This window comes from Vipera berus (genome assembly GCF_964194415.1).
Source record: "Vipera berus genome assembly, chromosome: 3".
Lineage (NCBI taxonomy): Eukaryota > Metazoa > Chordata > Lepidosauria > Squamata > Viperidae > Vipera > Vipera berus.
Window position 1 is genome coordinate 23,447,943 of NC_138204.1, and position 6,000 is coordinate 23,453,942.

A 6,000-nucleotide genomic window follows, 5' to 3' on the forward strand; every position below is an offset into this window, starting at 1 on the left:
TGGGACAGTACCAGAAAATCCCAGAGCTGTTGCCTAGTCTGGGAAATTAAACACCTCTAGAAGAAGGTGGTAGCCAATAATATCTGTATTGTTCCCAAGAAAAATAGATGGACATTTGGACTCAACCCCTTGAATACGTTGTTTTTATTTTATTTTATTGTTTATTTCAAATTTTCTATATTGCCTTCCTTCTCAGGATTCAAAGTAATTTAATGTTTTTGAATCACTGAATTGGATACATGGTGATGCTTGAATAAGTATCATATGTTTATTCAAGTTCCATACGCCAAACATTTTTGTTTGTTTGTCTTTTTGAGAACAATGTTCATCCTTGCTGTACACATTATTATTATGGATCATTGCACAGTCAGCCAATGTTCAGATGGGTTTGGCATTTTTATCCATAACATATTAAGATATCTAGATCTGTTAGCATTCTTGATGAACAGGCTCACAGTTCTTAAAGTGTTAGGCTTTGTAAGAAATGATAATGGCATTTCTTTAGTTGCAATCCTTTCTGCTTCATATACATCTTTCCAAGAAGTCATGATGCCTAAAAATGAAATAAAATAAAAATATTGTTACAAGAAGCAGCAGTTGAACATAGAATATGGAAATCTCTTTTAGAAAAAAAGTAACCACAAAGAAGCATCTGAATTCAAAACCTAAAATCAGCCCTCCTCAAGTTTTCCTTTCAGCTTCTAATAATGCAATGCAAACTTAGTTTTAATCAGGCAGCTGGTTTTGCTATCATTTGTTATCCCACATTTGAATCCCAAATGTGCCCCAAAAGAAAGTAAGCCCCTAGCATCATCCACTAAGAGGTTGGCCAGCATTTTACTTATATTTTGGCATAATCCTCGCTTCATCATTTCTACACAAATTCTTGCAAAAATTTCTTTTGCAATAGTGACTGTTGAACACATTGTTCTATAAAGTTGAATTCATTTTAACCATAATTTGTAGACAACCAATAATAGTGGCCTGATTCATATATAATGCAAAACCATAAACTATGCTTTTCACATTTACAATTGCTGGCTTCACAAAACACACTAAGGCAAAACCAAAGCTGTTTGTGTGATATTATTACTGTATTTGTGTCGGGAGCACTGAAGGGCTTCTGGGTTGAAAGGATTGAATAGTGACATCACCGTTGCCCAGGGGATGCCAAGTTAGAGGCTCCTTTCATATCCCTGTTAAGTTGCCCTGAAGTACTCATCTATCTACTTGTAGTCACCCACTTTCAAACTGCTGGGTTGGCAAGAGCTGGAATGTGTGATGGGAGGTCACCCAGCCCAGCCACAGCACCACGTCTCGAACACAAGCCTGCCAATTTTCAGTCCAGCATTCTAACTGTATGAGCCATCACGCTCTATCATTATGGCATATTGTGATATGTGAACCCAATCACAGTGAGTCAAGAAATCCACAATTGAGGCCAGTGTTCAATTCTTAGAAGTAGTGTTACTATCGATGAAAGTGAATATATGTGCCCCAGGATAATGTTGCAGGATCCAATCTGGCACTATAAATAATATACACAGAACAGCACACATTCTGCTAGAGAGAAGTTCCCTGAGGATGGGGGCTCCAGAACAAGAAGTCCGAAAGCTCAGAAGACTAAACCTCTTGTCCCAGTGACCGACCCAATTTGGATCCTGCAGTGTTATTACTGCTTTTTATTACCAGAATTGCATCTAAATTATGATCCATGATCCATGAATCTGGATTTCATTGGTAAAAGGAGATTGGGAACATTCATATGACATCTGGCAATTGAGCATCTCCTTAAATCAGACAAATATTTCTAGAAAAAGATGCAAATTTTAACCTAGTTGTTGACAACTAACCTAGCTGTTGACATCCATTCGAAAGTATCCCGTTCAGATCCAGATCATTGCACAATGCTACTCTATATCGTATAATGATAAGATTTACATTTTCTGAAATCTTGATTGTTTTTTAAATGTGCTGTTAAAGAGTGGGGGTAAGTATTGTTTGGAACTGCATTCTTAAAAATTCAACTGACACCTGAAGTTTGTTGAAATTAAGTATTATTTTTTGTACATAGCCTATATGTGAACGAACTCTAATATAACCAGGGCTTTTTTTCTCACAGAACGCTCAGAATGGCGTTCCGGCACCTTTTTTTTTTGCACAAAAAAAAGCTTTTGCACAAGCTATGCTACTCCCTCTATTGGCTTTCAAAAGCCTATTGGCTTTCAAAAGCCAATAGGAATTGCTGCTAAGTGCACCAAAAAGACCTGACCGGCAAATTTTGCACCGGCAAGTTGTCTGCAGTGAAGGTGAGTTGGCAGGAACTTTGCATCCCTCCGTGCTGCCTAACTACACCATCTCAACTAGGTAAGTAAGAGAGGACAAGGAGTGGGAGGTGGGTTCTGCAGAGTCCATGTGCAATTTTCCTTGTGCTCACCCGTGTCAGCCAGGCTGGTGGCCTACCCAGTGCTGGACCTGCGCCACTATCGCCTCGCCCTGCGCACCTAAGTGGCTGCCCTGCATCGCCTGGCCCACACCACCTCCACTGCCTGCCCTGCGCAGCCCCACCGTATAGAGCGGGCCCCACTGCTCCCACAGCACCAGCTGTGCCGGCTCCGGCCCCGGGTAGCAGCCCGACGCTAACACCCCTCGCGCCCGTGATCGCAGCAGTGCCGCCCCCCCGCCTCCTGCGCCCGCCAAGATGAGAGTTCCGGCACCTTTTTTTTGTTTAGGAAAAAAGCCCTGAATATAACTATATCAGTTGGTTATATGTGCCCTGTTAAAATATATAGAATAGAAACAGCTTAATTCACATACAGTTATGGCAGTACAGCCTTTTCTGTTTGAAGTCTGAAAAAAGTGAGGTTACTTTAATTAAAAGCAGAAAGATGTGCTGGTACAAAGCAAAACAAATCTGAAGGTTTTCTATTCATGCAACATCTTAATAATTACTATAAGGTAAAAGGAAAATAGGGGGCAGGTTTTGTGTAGTGGTTTAAGGCATTGGATAAAAAACAGACAATCATGAGTTCTTGAACAAAGTTGGTGGCCCGATCACTTTCCCTCATTCTAGGAAGGATGCAATAAACCAGTCCTGAAAACTCTTGCCAAGAAATCTCCAGGGATTTCTTCAAGTAGTTACCAGAAGCCAAACTGACTTGAAGGCGCACACATACATACATGCGAAAGGAAAAGTGAAGATTGTAAGCAGGTTAGTTATGTACTTCACTCTGTTTAATAGATGGGATTGATGAGCAACTTTGAGACCTTTAATTTTTCCTTCTTATGGTTCTCCTAATTCAGCTTTGATCAGACAGAACAGCCACTTACCTAGTTTTGGAGCTTGCTGGGAGGTGGCTTACAACACTCAGTAATGTGACAATTATCAAGAATTGAAGTCCACTCATTCAAGGGATACCAAGATGAAGAAAAACTGAAATAACAGAATTAACAGAGTTGGAAGGGACCTTGGAGGTCATCTAGTCCAACTCTCTGCTTGGTCAGGAAACCCTATATCATTTCAGAAAAATGGCTGTCCAATCTCTTCTTAAAAACCGCTAGTGTTGGAGGAAAGTTGTTTCACTAATTAATTGTTCTAACTGTCAGGAAAATCCTCCTTGGTTCTAGATTGCATCTCTCCTTGCTTAGTTTCCATCCATTGCTTCTTGTCATGCCTTCAGGTGCTTTGAAGAATAGGATGACACCTTCTTTGTGACAACTCCTTAGATAGTTGAACACTGCTATCATCTCACCCCTAGTCTTCCTTTTCATTTCCTGCAAACATTCTTCATATGTTTTTCCCTCCAGTCCCCTAATCATTTTTGCTGCTCTTCTGTGCACTCTTTTGAGAGTCTCAACATCTTTATGTTGAATAAAGGATGTCTCTAAAAGAGGACTGTTCTCTAGAAAGTGAGATGCATTCCCACCACTTGCTTCTATCAATAGTGTACTGAAGAATATCGTTTCCAGGTGCCCTTATTCTCATAAAAAGGCATTTTTGTCTTCCAGTCAGATAGCATGTAAACTAGAATGTCTGCTGCATGATATATTATGGAGTTGTTGCTTCTTGGAACACCATTCAAGGTCATTGGTAGCTTTAACAAATTGCTTTTTGTTTACAATTAATTTGCAGGGTATAAAAGAGAGACAGGGAACTTTGTTGTTGTCAATACAGGGCAAGTACTTAATGTTAGTATAATTTTCTGCCGCCTAAAGGGTTGCTGGATAGCACTTTAGCTCAGGCATAAGAAACAGCTGTGTGTTTTTACCTGATCCTTAAACCGGTACCTGAGAAAGATTGCTCATTATTTGCAGCTACTTTGGAAATTAGTCTAAAGGTCTTGTAAACCCTGTTGTGTAATAATCCTATAAGAATGCCAGTTCTTTAACTTTCCTAGAAAAACCTTTCTGGAACAGTGAGTAATCTTTTTTGCTGGCTGAAATACATTAACCATGCTTTGAGCCATAATTTTATGCTAAAGAGGATCACAGAATTTAGGAGACAAATAAAAAATTGCAAAGACAAGCCAGGAGCCCTTGGGAATTGGGGTGGGGGGTGGGTGGGGCAGAAGTCATATTTTCTATTACTCTTATCTCCATTTGTGTAGCTATGGATCTTTCTATAGAATTCAGACTCTCTACTGGGAATTGAATTCATGGAGTCATATGACTGCATGCTTTATGAGTCCTGAACAGGTCAAAACTGGTTTTGTGTACCTGCGTGCGTGCAAGTGTCTGTGTAAAATACCACACGGGATATTTACCTGTGTTAAAACAAGAATCCCCCCCATGACTTATATGAGGGGATATTGAAGTCTTATACTGTAAAAACATCTACATGAGGTCATGTCCCATCTATATCTCTCTGGTCTGAGAGCTTAAGAGGAAGGTCTGTATATACCATTCTAAACATACATTCTAAATCTTCCCTCTTGTAACTTTACTGAGCACCAGGATATGGATAGCTCCTAAGGCTAACACAATATATATCATCCCTTAAAATGCAATGGCTCATGAGTTCAATTCCTGGTACTATAATAGATTTGAAACTAATATAATATATGGAGATTTAAAGACCAGAAGAGTTTTTGCTGTTTCTTTTTTGTATTTAGCACTAATCTATTCCTCCTTGAACTGACATCAGCTGGATTTTAGTCATCTGCTTCTACATGCTCAATCCAAGTTTTTAAAAACCCAGCTTTACTTTCAGGCAATAAGCCATTTTATTCCTTCAATTGTTAGAAATGAATTAACATTTGCAGATTAGCAAGTCCTCATTTTGCATGTTGGCAAATTTAGCTTGCTCATCAGGGAGTTCAGCCTTCACATCCAGACCACTGGGCAAAATGATATTTAGCAAGATTTAAGTGAACTGGTATGGGCAGAGAGCATCTGCCTAAGCAGAAGCTAAAATTCAGCCCAGACTTTTGTTTATAATGCTGGCCCTATAGCTTTGGCAATAGGCTTGGTGTAGACTTTGCAAATGGTAGTCCAGATGAATATTCCTGAAACACATTTTCACCAGAATATACCTGGTGATAAGGGTAAGTATTTTAATTTAAAAACATAAAGGGGAAAAATTGTCCTTTGGGACCACGTGGCTCTGCAGTGACAGGCAGTGGAAAATTGTACAGGAGAAGAGAAAATGTGATGTCTGGGAAGGCTTCTTTCATCCAACAGGTCTCATTTTAAAGCACTGGATTAAAATAATTGTACAGTAATCCTTCATAACAGGCTGCTTATGTCTACAGTTGTTCAGGCTGTAACTTTGCCTTTCTTCTTCAATTACATATCTGAAGTGGCAGCTCTTGGCAGGTATGTGCTGAGGATTTAAAAACAGGTTGGTACACCAATCCTTAACCACTTCGCAAAAAGGGCTGCTAAGTGCAAGGAGAGGAAACTAATCCAGGCTAAGAGATCAAAAAGATATAGAAGGAGAGAGTGCATAACAGCTTCCAGTTTCGTTAATTGGTGCTTACTATCTTCCCTTTAATGCCCTTG